The following is a 14598-nucleotide window of genomic DNA, read 5'->3' on the forward strand; positions in this document are numbered from 1 at the left end:
TTTAATGCGATTTCAAATGAAAAACACACATGATCTTAAAAAGTGTCAATAATTTTTTTCCAAGAGTATGAACAGAATTTCTTATGTTTTCATCAATGGTTCCAGATCACGTTTTCAGAGAATAATGACATGGTAACTCCCAAGAAAACTGCGCCACAGGTAAACATGCTTATTGGTTTTCACACAGAAAGTGTTGCAATTCCAACCACACAAATGAGGCAGTGGAGGAACTTTATAAAGAGTTCTGCTGTTTTATTTAGTAGATAACTCGAGAACATCGCAAGATCCTCTTTTCTTTGTTTCCGTACTTTTGATTTTTTTTTTGGTCAGCCTTGAGAAAGGAATTGCGAAAACACGGACATAAAAGGAAATAAATCGTCTGTGTATCCAGCAGAGAAGAAAACATCAAAACGGGGGTATAAATTTGTGTTAGACGTTCATTTTATCATAAACCGACCCTAGAAGTGCTTTACAAACCCATTTTTGCCACCTTCTTGTTTCTACCAAACTTGAAACTGTTAAATGTATCGTATCGGTCTTGCGTAATTTTGTAATGTTTTTTACCACTTAACCTAATCTAATAATTACAACATTTATGACTTCCACCAAAACGCATCTAACACCGGCCAGAAATTACGACTTTTAGGCGCACCGCCAAAACTGCAATGGTTGTCCGCATTTATGTGTGGCTGGGGTGATGCCGCGACACCCTTCTTCCTTGTAACCCAAGTTTACGCGCCCCTCGGTCCTGTTTTTTGACAGAAAATTCAACAAGAACGGATGCGTAATGGCGTTAATTCAGTGCGCGCGCGTGTCGGAAGGTCCCAAACGTGTTGGGTATTCTTTATCATTTTCACGTGCTATTGACGCTATTTTCAATTCTGTAATGGGTTTTATATCATTTATTGGGAAATAATCAAATGCAATTGGATAAAATGATCAAGTGGTGAATTGCTGGTTCCCTTACAAATCCAGCGAGCTAATTATCGTCTGCTTCTGACACCCGCGCTCTTCTGGTTCGGATCAATTTCGACATAGTTGCTTACTAATCTAATAGTCGTAATGTTTTAATCTGATAAGATTTACTTAGGAGATTTCCCTGTGTTTTACAGGGATATAGTCCACCTCTGGATAGGGAACAAATTTCTGTCTCTTGGGTGCCTGAAAATATGTTGGAGTAAGCTATGCATACAGTCAAAGTTTAAATTTCATAGTTTGCAGGAATAAGTAAGTATACTAGTACGTGAGAAATTGCAAACACTTATCAAAATGAATAAAAGAATTGCTATTGATTCCCAAAAAATTGCGTTTTATTTATCTTTTTAAGGGGGTGGTTGTTAAGAGGAGGTATATTTTCAATTTCTTGAAAATAGAGGTTTAAAACAGTGGGTTATTATCTAGATCATGTATAAAGTACATGTATTTCATATTTTATCGCTTTTATATGAGAAAAACAACTTATGTATTAAGAAATTTCAAACAAAATAAAATACTTTTATATATAGTCTTAAATCGAATCTCTTTCTTGCTGAAAAAGTCGTTTAGGCCTATAAAAGATTTTTTTTTTAAAATTTCAAATGCACACTAAGTGAACGTGTATGTATGATCAGGCTATATCCATATATTTACTCAGTAAATTGATCATTCAAAAAGAGATCTTATAAATATAAACATTTGGATGTATTAAAATGGATATATATCGATATAGTAACTTATTTGGCGGGTACATTTATATATTTCTTGTGAATAGTAGTTTAAATATAGATAAATTATGTACTTTTTACCTCTGAATTGATACAAAGTGTTGATAATAGTGTGCACTTTAGTTTTTTTAGACATGTTATTTTCTAGAGCATGTCATCAATTTATTTAGCAATCTGATCACAATTTCATACACTATAGTACTCTGTTGACAGGAGTATATTTATTTCCCCATAGGAGAAGGAAGAACACATTGAATTTGGTTGGAATGGCGGACAGCTATGGAGTTCCTTGTTCAAAGGCGGATTAATCAGGTAAATCTGTGTTTAGTTATTGTGTTAAGTGGAATGGTATACCTCCATATTACGACGTACTTCCTATCAAAATAAACAAAATCAAATATATTTCATAACCCCCCCCCCCCCCCCCTCCAAATAAAAACTATCACCCAACACCGTAGTACAATGGGTTCGAGCGTAAAATACGAATCTACAAGTCATGAGTTCGAATCCTGTTGAGATTTTCATAATTTTTACCTTTCCAAAAATTTTAAAAACACATTTTTGGGTCAAATATTGTGAAATTTGAAAATTCTAAACCGGTTAAAGAAGTTTGTTTATAATGCACTTGTTTTACAGGGGAGTTTTTCCACAGGAAACTCAACCTTTTTTAATTTTACAATATTTTTTATACGAAAATACTGTTAACAATAGATGTAAAATTAATACATGAATAAGTTAAATGTCTAAGTGGTTGTTTGATTCTGCGTATAATAAAGAACTCTTGGCTTTTTCGCTGCTTAATTAAACACCATTGTGTCAATATCAAACCCCTCTATTTACTATAGCTATGTATCTATAAAACAGAAAAGTACTTTGTTGAAACGGTTTCCGTTTTGAAGCAGTATTTATTCTTAGAATGTCTCATCGAAATGTTTATCAGTTTATGACAAGGTTTGTATATTATGCGATAATTTTATATTACCGGTATATGCCAAATTATTATGATAATTCTTAACTCTATAGTTTTGCATACAAGAAGATAAAAAAGCATGGAGCTTATTGCCTCTTGCCCCATCCCCTTCCTTCAGAATTATGCGCAAAAGAAATCCATCATATCTGAACAGACAGATCGATTGTCGCAATTGATTGTTTTTCTCATAAGTAAACGTAAAGTAAATTTGATAACATCTTTCGTCGACTTCAAATTGCTTATCCCCATGCTGATTTTCACTTTGCCTCGATTACTTCCCCTTAACCATTACATCGGAGTCAGCAAGATGATTGCGTGTCGTCCAAGACTATTAGTAGTAAGTAAGTACCGCTAAAAGTGTGGCTAAAAGGGGCGTGTTCCCGATTTTGGTCAAAAATTATTTTTTTCGATTTTAATGTATACAATGCTTTAGTGTACGAAAGCCTATTGAGCTCATTTTCGTAGGTAAAAAAATATTTTTTTCGCGAATAAACGCGTAACTTTCGCGAATAAACGCAAAGCTTTCGCGAATAAACGCGTTACTTTCGCGATATAACGCGAAACTTTCGCGAATAAACGCAAAACTTTCGCGAATAAACGCAAAGCTTTCGCGAATAAACGCGAAACTTAAATATAAATATTGTTATTTCATACAAAGACCCCTTTGAAGAACAATGACTGAAAAGAAACTTATTAATTTTAGATAAAACAAAATAATCTTACTATATAAAGATGTAAATGAATCAGATTAAACCTTATACAAATTGATACGAGTTCAAACGCAGGAATTCTTTAAAATCTTAGTACGGATTTTCAAAGGACATAATACATCGCGCTTCTCACATTCTAATGGGCGCTGTGTTATAGAAAATGAGGCATCAACATATTTTAATTCAAATTAAAAGTATTCTTAAGTATCATTTTAGAATTGAAAGGATATCATTGTTCAAAACATTAATAATATATGTTAAATCGCCGCTGTGAATTGAAATTTTTAAGTCTAGATGACGTAAATTCGTCCTCTAAATTTATCACATATGTCATTTGAAAATCAGTACTTAGATTTTAAAGGTTTCCGACGGTTGAATTTATATTAATTTTATATGAAGTTAATAAATGAATGCCAGTTCGAACACAGGGTCGACGTACAAAATTAATAAAATATGATGCTCGAACTTATTATCTACTTGGAACATATAACATCTAAAAAGTCATGAAGTTTTATCAGATTTATTAATATCTATATGTAAAAAAGATATTTTGTCTTAGTAAATCAACGTAACACGGATATTATAATAATAATGAATAATAAGTACATGTACTTCATCATTTAAAACTTAAAATGTTTTTGTCTTTAATCGTTTTTCTTCTTAAAGGTTCTTGTATGAAATGAAAATATTTACATAATGGTTTCGCGTTTTTTTTGCAAAAATAACGCGTTATATCGCGAAAGTTTTGCGTTTTTTCACGAAAGTTACGCGTTATATCGCGAAAGTTACGCGTTTATTTGCGAAACTTACGCGTTATATCGCGAAAGTTTTGCGTTTGTTCGCGAAATAACGCGTTATATCGCGAAAGTAACGCGTTTATTTGCGAAACTAACGCGTTATATCGCGAAAGTTTGGCGTTTATTGGCGAAAGTAACGCGTTTTATCGCGAAAGTTTCGCGTTTATTCGCGAGAAAAATATTTTTGTTACCTACGAAATGAGCTCAATGGGCTTTCGTATATTTTTGTTACCTACGAAAATGAGCTCAATGGACTTTCGTATCAGTGAGGCTTTTTTAATAAGCAACCAAAATTTGAGTGTCATTCGTTGAGTTATAAGCGAGTTACAGAGCTTACAATTCTTTGCAATGTAAACAAAGCTTTTGCTTATATTTTGAATTTTGAGGTGAAAATTTCAGTTTTTGACCTAAAATGAATGTGTTGAACGTTAGAAACTGTTTCTTTGTGCTTAAAATGAATAAGACGAGAGACAAATCAGCTTTAAAAAGATTTTTTAATGGTATATTGAACCTGTGTGAACAAAAACAGGACACGAGCCTTGTTGACATGACAAAGAAATGTGAGCCCTGTATCTTGCTTACAACTCTACGACTGATTCTCAAATTTCATTTGATCATTAGAAATGCATTCCTAAAGAATTGTTAATAATAAAAACAGAAAAATAAGATTTGACCGAAGTCGTTGAATTAACCACAGGTCAAAAACCAGTGTTTTGGGCAACTTGGTCGTACCCGTTACGAGTGCAGTTTTTGGAGACACACTCTACTCCGTTCTGGGGGAAAAGACATTTTCTGAAAAAAAAGAACAACATTAGAACATTTATAACATATCTCAGTAAGTTACTGTTCTATGAAGAGCAGCAACCATTTTAAGAGCTTTAAGCAGAGCAAGCGTCTCGTGAAGGTGGTGTATTGTAAAAAGGACCCGGCACCAAGACCAGAAATGGAGTTCTGAAATAGTTTTGAAAATGTAGCAAGAATTTTTATTGTGTGTTTGCTATTGTAAATGATACAAACTCGCAACAGTTTGGTAAAATAAAAAATGAAAAATAAGATACTTTCAAATATAAGCAATGCTCTCAATTTATGATTTAGCACTCGGCGTGTAGCATATATCCTTTATAGTTATATTTCATTCAGAATCGACAAAACAATCTCGAGAAAAAATATATGCAATCATTATGATGCAAGACAATTCAGGGTCAGAATTAAGATCCAACTGTTAACACTCCAATGACATCTATAATAAATTCAGAAAATTCTAAATTTGAATGATTATTGCCACGCTTTTACGTCTATTCTGGTTCGAAATATGGTCAAGTTACCTGGGCCTGGTGTATTGATTATATATACATATGTAAACAGGCGCTATGTTACGTTAATTTTAACCATTCTAAACCTTGATATATTATATAGGAATATTGATAAAGGCTTCTACCATTGTACTATTTTTAATGAAGAGAAAAATGGTTTTTAAATGATTTAAATGACGTAGCGCTTGTAGTTTGTATGCAATGTCTGCAATTCCAATGTATAAAAAGTATTGGACCAAAATTTAGCATGCAGACACTGTAATACTTTAATAATCGGTGATGAACTTTGGACTACGCAAAACTGCGTTTTATCTTTAGGATGTGTTTTTGTTAAATATAAAATATATAAAATGTTAACTTATTTTCAAAAATGTCTTTTTGATATTTAAGTGTTTTTCTTTTTTGATTTTCTTATTTTGATTTGATGTTAAATCCTCTGTGAATTTGATATACCTCATATTTCGCAGACACTTCGTCTTTGAGTGCATTTGAAAATATGGTACAAAACAAATTAGTAAAAAAAATCATAACTTTTATGATTAAAGCATAAAAGAACTTGTTCTGATATTCTGTATGCTCATATTGTATTATTGGTTTTTACCTAGTTTATTGTTTAATTGCAATTTTTTTCTCAGATCATATTTTCATTCATCAGTGAATTGACGAGATTTCTCATTAATTTTATACAACGTCATATACATGTGCAATTCAAGAGTTTTGATCATCAGCCATTTTGAAGACGAAGAAAACTTATTAATATCATGTACCAAGTAACCCAAAATTCTCAATAACAAAATTTCGTGTCCTTAATGGGATATTGTTTTCTTGTTTTTTTTTTAAATGAGAATTAAAAAACTTCCATTGCAATTTCAGTATTAAATCTTCTGATGACCTCATATCCAGATTATCCTCTGCAATTAAGGCGAAGCTGATAGTATCTAGAATAAGCATTGTGTGGAGTTTAATGTCTCCTCACCTGGTATTAAGGCCCCTGATTAAATTCTTGTTTTGCATTATAAACTGCGGATTTATACTCTTGATCTTTTTTTCCCGAGTGCCTCACTAATATCCCGTCATTCAGTTGGGGACGGTTCGAGCCCGATCCTTATTTGTCCCGGACAAAGTTCTATCACGTTGCACAAGAGCATAGATTAATAGGCTTTAGAATTTTTCTATACAAATTAACGAAGCATAATGTAATTTGCCATCTTTACATTAATAAATTAATATGTACACCATTTGCCGGGATAAGATCGCTAGGGAATTGGAGGGCTATGGAGAGACCAACCATTTATCTTAGGCGGCCGGTCGTGTATCGTGATCTTGAATTGGAAAATCATTAAAATAATATGACTAGTGTATTAGATTAGGGACCGAGGATAAATTTACAAACACAAAATCCGAGTCTCATTACGGAGGAATAATGAGAAGGACTATGTGGAAGCTATGGGGACCCGAAGCTCTGACGTCCTTAACTAAATGAAGATATTAGCAGTAAAAAATAAATCTTTTATGGCAGACCCAAGAGACTTGGCCGATCTTTGTTATTCAAAATTTTAATCTGAAATTCGGCAGGTAGTGACTGAGTTCGTATAGAGAGATTAGACAAATAATTACCTGTAAGTGAATTTTGTCGTAAAATCATATTAGGAATGAATAGAAGAACAAATTGGAGAGGACATTGAATGAATGGGTATACGATACAGTGACTCGCTAATGTAGTTTTACATTGTCTCCTGAAGATGCGGAGTTTGGGGTTTGGAGATAATGTTGCTGATGTCGAACAGAAAACATAGTCAAAACCAATCAGCGAATAAAGAATTGTATGTAAAAATGTAATTAGATACTTGAAAAAATCATCAGAATAATTAATGTTTTCTTGGCAATTACCCGAGAAAAGACCGCTACAAAAGAGCAATCCCCAGAGTGTGGCTGTAGGAGATCGCCATAAAGAGTCCGTTTTTTGGTTGTCGCTGTGATCCAATTTTACCACATCTAAAGAATGTACGTCTTAAGATAAAAACAAAATTATTAAATGTGTATAAATCGATTTTTTATACGTATACATATAGATTTTCAGTTTCTCACTACTTCTCGTACATTCTTATCTGGAAATTAGATGTATTTACTGGTATAGAGTGAGAAGCATTTATTACATGATCGAATTTGGTCGTATATATCTTGAATATTTACTCTATCATATTAAAACTCATCTTCTATAATATTTATTTACAAATTACATGTATTACATGACCTTCTTAGATAGTTACATAACCAACTGCAAAAACTGCTGAAATGAAATGTTTGGAATTATCTTGAATTCTTAAGAAACAATCTTAATGTTTTAACTTTGAAAGTTTACACGAAATGGCTATTATTATAAATTTTAGAGTATGGTTGCCTTTATGTATTTTGTTGGCGTTTGGTGATTTTTTTTTTTATCAATTGACGATTTTTTGCATGTGTCTTCATACTTTGATTTATCAACAAAAAAAAACAAGGCCGTAAAGTTTTTATTTAATAATATGAATTTAAATGTAATGTCACACACACACTTTCGAATGTATAATTCAAATATGTAATGGTCAACTTGGTAAAATGTTTTTTAAAAAGCATAAACAATAAAATTTAGAATGTTTACAGTATTTTTACACATTAACTTTTAAAAAATTAAGCCCTATTGGAAAATGTTATATTGTAACCTATTATTTCTTCGATGAAAATTGTCTCGTGCTGATATGTGGCTTAAACAAGTACTAATAAAACCAACTGGAAAAAACCCATTTTGATAAGTTTGAATATGAACTTATTTTTCTGTTTTTAATTTCTGTTTTTAACTGCGCTTGATAGCTTCTTAGATAGTTACATAGTGGTCCGAGACCTTTAACGCGTTTTATGGAGTTTTGTTTTGTTTTGCTTTGTTTTTTTTGTTTTTGTTTTTGTCAACCTCTATTAATTAGTAATTCACTGTACCCTTGATCGTGATATAAGCTGGTATATATATATTCCCTGTATAATACTACACAATACCATGCATCGTGTGATTTATATATAAACTATTTCTCCAAGTGTACTAAATTTGTTATCCGCAAAAGATTTTAATTGATGTATGATGTATGGCTAAATTGATTTAATGTGTGAATTGAAAAATAAAATGATGCACATATCCTGTACAATCAATTAGGTACAAATCGCCAACACTATATATCATAAAAAATGTAAATCGTTTCTGCAGAGAGGGCTGTGTCGACATGGATGCCTACGTCTAAGCAATCCATTATATACAGAGATATACGTAGTAATGAACGCATATACTATAAAGAAAAACATTTGGTAAAAAGAATGCCACTCAAATTATGTCCGCATATTATTCTAAAACACAATAATTTTTATAAGCTTATACAGCGTTTGGATAGCACTGATGATGCAAAGTTGTTATACAGTTTTTTTTAAAAGAGTGTTCAAATGTTTCAGATATTGTTGTGTTATGCCCATATTACATAGTAATTTGTCAACAACAGTCGACATTAGAGCTAGTCTTGGTGTGTCTGGTGTTCAAACTGGGGTTTCCTGGGTACCATTGCATGGTATGCAACATTCGGTTTTGGCAGAGAAACAATTGCTTACCTCTTCCTATGACGTAGGCTCGTGTTTGTCTTACACTGGTACCTCGCAAAAGCGACAAGTGCCACTATTTGTCTCCATTTAAAAAAAGCACTATCTACATATACTGTGACCAGTGACTTAAGAAGTCTTTGACGGAGAATATTGCCGTATCCATTTTGGACTGAAGGATTGCCTTTGATGTCGTTTGTATGAATAAGTCTTTGTGGGAAATATCTTGAGTAAATAGTACATCGTTGCCAGACTTAGCTTTTTGAAATACCCCAAGTAAATGAAATTATGGGAAGAATGATTAACTGATATTAATTCAGTAATATGCGGAATTTCAGGAAACACTTAATACTGGTTACCAACACGGACTATTCCTTGATGTCCCGAAGACTAAGCAATCTAGAGCCACGATTGATTTGACTCCGAGTGGTGTTCATATTTAATCTAATTGCAGCCCTATAGATTAAATAAGATAATTACAAATTGATTTGGATATGGCAGCAATTCTCTGATGACAATTATCTCCGTTCAATTCAATTACCAACACTTACATAAATTGATACAGTTTCAGCTTCACGACGTATACCAAAAGGCCTTCAGGTATCTCATCTCCAGTGCCGGTAAATGATATGCTTCCTTTGTCCGATGGTGCTCGGGATGCAGGCACTTGTGGAAAAATTCCGGTTCTGGAAAACCAAGATTTCACATAAAATGAACCGTAAAATGAAAAAATGACAATAACAAACCGTCAACCATCTCAAAAATCCATAAAACGAAATACAAATTCAAAGCAGAGCAACACGGACTTCCAAAAAGATAGATGTAGGATCAGGTGCCTAGGAGGAGTGAGCATCCAATTTGTATTCTAGAAATTTTTATTCTAGAATGCAATTCTGTCTCTTGTAAGAGTCTTCAATTTGCAGCAATACAATTTCCCTATACATGTCACATGTGCGTATTGCTTTCTCATCCACAAGCAAGTAACGTATTCTGAATCAAAGTGTTGAGGTTGAGTATAATGATTTTATTTCAAATTTTAGCAAATTAATTTGTTCATGTATGAACAATTCATATCCTAGTTCAGTGACAACCTTTATAATAAATGTGAAATGTATGAAAGAAGGTTTGACCCAGCCATAAAAAATATGTCGTCTAAATCCCCCTAACCACCTCCTAGCAGAGAATTCTTGAAGGTTATCCCTTGCTTCGTCTCGGAGATTCGATTATACACAACCAGACTATTAAATTAGAGATAATTGAGTCTTCGTATTAAACGATAATTATATTTAGGAAAAATAATGGCTGACAAATGAAATTTGACAAAGCATTGAGTACCATGATGTTGGAATGCGTAGCCTAAATGTATCATTTCCACTATCACGGAAGTAATCAAAGTAAAAGGTCGAAATCCTTGCTTCCTTACCCGACATTGTTTTGATTTTTTGAATCATTTATTACTCTCGATAATACTAAGTCGTTTGAGCTTATTTTCCAAAACGCTCGACAATTCTGAGTCATATAAGTCTTTTTGTTTTGTTGTTTTTTTTTTTTGCCAAACTGAAATTGCTATAGAGAAGTTCTGATTTCTAAAGTTTATTTCGTTATTGAAAATTTCAGGTATTTTTATAAGAAGCGGTTCTTTTTTACAATGTGAAGAACATTTGGACATTTTTGAAAGCAATGTATTCAATGAATACAGCAAATCTATTAAAAATAGATCTTATTTGGTATTAATCAATTTTGGGAAAAATTCCTGATTAAAAATAACATGCTTTTGAAAAAAAAAATCTTGCAGCCACAGTGCCTTGGTTAGCAAGTTCTGCGTCGAAATCCCCTTAAGTTCAATTAAATTTAAACCATGGACTGGTACGTGGGGAAATGGTATACACGAGGGACGTACAAAGTATAATTGCAGCCTTTGTCAGAGATTTATGAGGTATGATAAGGAAACAAAAATATATAATATATACAAAATATGTAGAGACTGTCCAATTAGATCGCATATTACCGGTATATCTTAACATACTCTGATCGAACGAAGAATATTTTTCATGCGAGCATAGTATGACAAGTTCTTACGGAAAAAAGAATACTTGTAAATAAAAATATGCAATAACATAATACCTAGCATGCTTACTAAAACTAAAAGTAAATTGCCAAGTTATTTTTCGAAATTTCAAAATGTTCCAACACAACTGACAAACCATTCAACTACAACGCACGGCGTTATAAAGTATCTTTGGTTCTCTCAAATTATTTTTCAATAAACTTTTCATTATGTAACAAATCAAAAAATCCAGTAGCAAATCCTGCCCTGTGTTATGAAATATAAATGTAAAATAATGAAACATCCCAATTTGCCTTCATACATCAGTGTATTATGGCGCTTTACCCCCTTTATTTCATGCAAGTAGCAAGACCTTGTAACGCTTTATTAAATTATTTCATTCTCCGGAATAAATAATTCAGCTTTCATCTTTTTGTTCCATATTTATAATATTGTAATGCTTTCCGCTTAATTAATAATTGCATTATAGAATGAAGGGATATTTGGCGATTAAGCACCATTCTATTGATGTCTTGTCGACCCATGCAGAAAGCAAAGTGACAACACAGAAAGATTATTCCCGTGTAGGGAGACGGGGTAACGGAATTAAGATGTCAATGGAAGCTACTATACTTGTGAGGTTAAAATGCATATAAAGTGATTATCCTAAAAGAAGGCTTTGCCACGAATCATTACTGCAAAATACAAGGAAATGAGTCCCCTAGCATTGCACGGTGTAACACTTTGCAAAGAAAACATCGCCAAGGTTGACATACAGGAAAGATCAGGAAACAGTGCAGTTGATATTTAAACCATGCAGCTGTTTGACACAGAGACGCCAATATGCTGTGAAAATGTAGTTTCTTGTAAATTTAAAGAATTAGAAAAAATAAGTGCAACCAATTGAGACAAGTTAGATAAAGAGAATGTTTCGAACCTTTGAAATTGTACTGTTCTTGCCGCCGCCACCAAAGGCCTAATGTCTAAACGTCAAAGTCTAACCATGTTTATGATGGTTTTGTTTTTTAATGCGACAATAGCCAAATATGGGGGCGAAGTTCATGTAATTTCAACGTCATGAAAACTGACATGATACATGCCGCTGTACATAATTCTGTCACTTTATGGCTTCCAGAAGTATCCAAAGTCGTGGAGAGGGGGCCGTTGAAAATTTTTTTTCGTATATGATATCAGAAACAACAAATATTAGGCCATGCATGCATTAAAGAACACAAATAAAGGTTAATAGTTTCTTGCATACGGTAAATACATGATATTTTTTTTTTTTACATTTTTAAACGGTCGTGATTTCAATATATCACTCGTAAGTAACTGTATGGAGCTGTGTTGAAGACACTAAGCATGATTTCAGAGCGGAAGTAGATAAAAACAGAAAACGGTGATAGGCATACAGTGATTTAGTGTGTGGAAGTCTGTACGCGGGCGTTGTAAGCCGCGTTGTTTCTTCAGAAAAAAGAAAAGAAGTAATCCCGCTAAATAGATGAAACCATATTTGTCTATGACACAAGAGGACTTGAATTCCCTAAGCAGATTGATTCTGTCTTTTGTAGCTTACTTCTTCGTTTCGGTGGATTCCACTTTATGGCAACATTCTGCGGATAATTAGGAGGGATCAAGCTTCGTGGCCACTTCACCATTATTCATCAAAGAAGTTTATATCTTTAGTAAAATGGAAAATCTATCGGATCCTGACGCGTGATTAAGTTATAAGTCGAAGCCCTGATAGAACGAGGGAAGAATTAGCTTACCAAGGGTTCTTCAAATTTTCTATTGATGCTTTTGAATGTGGAATAATAGAAAAGCAGAGTATAGCAAATTACGTTATTGTATTATCAAGGAAACACTTAGCAGCAAGCGTCAACATCAGCTGATTGCATTTTTTCTTGTATTACGAAAATAATAAGGTAATCAGAACAGTTATCTGGTGAAAAAATATTTTTTGACTTCACACCATTTTATTATTGTTTAGGCATGGGATGCTGAGAATATACAGAGTATTGAGGTTTTCATAATTGAAATTAAATTTATGTTGTTAAAATACAATTATTTTGTATATCTCTATCTAAATCAATACAATGATATCGTTTATGCTGTTTATCGAGATCCTGTGGGCTTGAAAATGGTTTTGATTTATTCTGGTTTCTTCAAATAAAATTGCGATGTATATTATATTCCTTCATAAATTGAATTATAAATTTTCCTACCAAACAAAAGTTTTGTTATTTAAAGTATAGGTATTTTGTCGACATGTTCTGATTCAAGTACATGTATGTTAATTCTATTTATGATAATACATGTTTTCGCCCAGTAAATTCAAAGTTTACAACATGACAGCTTAAAAATTATTAGGAAATTGTTCTTCCATAGTATAATGACTGTATATTTGCGATATTATTGAAAATATTAAAAGGTATATAAATTTTCCTCAACCCCCCCCCCCCCCCCCCACAAATAAAGGGATAAAATCAAAAATATTTTAAATTCATATCACAATTTAATAGCCAGTATGTTGTTGTGATGTCGTTAAGTTTTAAGTAATTTTTTGTATGTTTACGTCTTCATGTTTTTTCAGAAATGTCAAAAGCCTTAAAGTACTTTTTTGAAATTGTTGAAAGGATTTCGTTCAACCATAGAGAAATTTTCTACGGTTAGTTACAATCCTTTTCTGTTTTCAGTGATCTGATGAAAGTAAATTAGCAAAACAATTCGATAATAAACCAAAGAGGCTTTTAGGATAAGGACGAATCTGCTAATCGTATAAATCAATTTCGATCGGATTAGCATTCAGATAGATTTTATGATAATCATTTAATTAGTTCTAAATACAATTTGAAACACTTCACTGTTCTTGTTTGATAGAATCTTTGTTTTGAATTTGAATTTTATGATTCTATGTAATGAAATTGATTGATAGATTGAGTGTAGAATGTAGCAGTTTTTTTCGTTTTGAACATTTTCAGCTTTAGAAAGAAGTACATAATTATATTAAAAGATTTCTCAACTGAAAAAAAAACGATCATCTTGTTATTTAGATTAAATTTTATCAAATTAAAGCAATTGAGATACATCACGCGCAGTTTTTTGTTCTGCAGAAAGTTCAAAACGAGGAAAAAAAGAAGTAATATAATAATAACCCCATTGTAAACTTCAAAAACAAAACCATACCACCATATTACCAATTATCATTCGAATAAAGATGAATTTCCCTGGTCGTAATCTAATTCCCAATAACCATACATGTGTATCTGTTGTATAGAACGCAAATTAAGTTATGCGATTAATTGTCAATTTTGACCCGCGTCAGAAAACTTGGACTATCTGATGGTAAGCTGTATAATGTCTCCGTATTAAGACAAGCACACATCAAATGTCGAATCCGACAGACATTTTTTGGCGTTATTTTCTGCGATAAGTGATTTTTA

General features: G+C 32.5%; 1 long non-coding RNA gene across 1 annotated transcript; it reads left to right on the forward strand.

The window, feature by feature from the left end:
* Positions 1 to 1910: 1910 nt before the first annotated feature.
* On the forward strand, positions 1911 to 13281 carry LOC136270092 (uncharacterized). Its single transcript, XR_010707768.1, has 2 exons — positions 1911 to 2015; positions 12727 to 13281. It is a non-coding gene; the product is annotated as an uncharacterized lncRNA (long non-coding RNA).
* The last annotated feature ends 1317 nt before the right edge of the window (positions 13282 to 14598 follow it).

This window comes from Magallana gigas, chromosome 7, assembly GCF_963853765.1.
Source record: "Magallana gigas chromosome 7, xbMagGiga1.1, whole genome shotgun sequence".
NCBI lineage: Eukaryota > Metazoa > Mollusca > Bivalvia > Ostreida > Ostreidae > Magallana > Magallana gigas.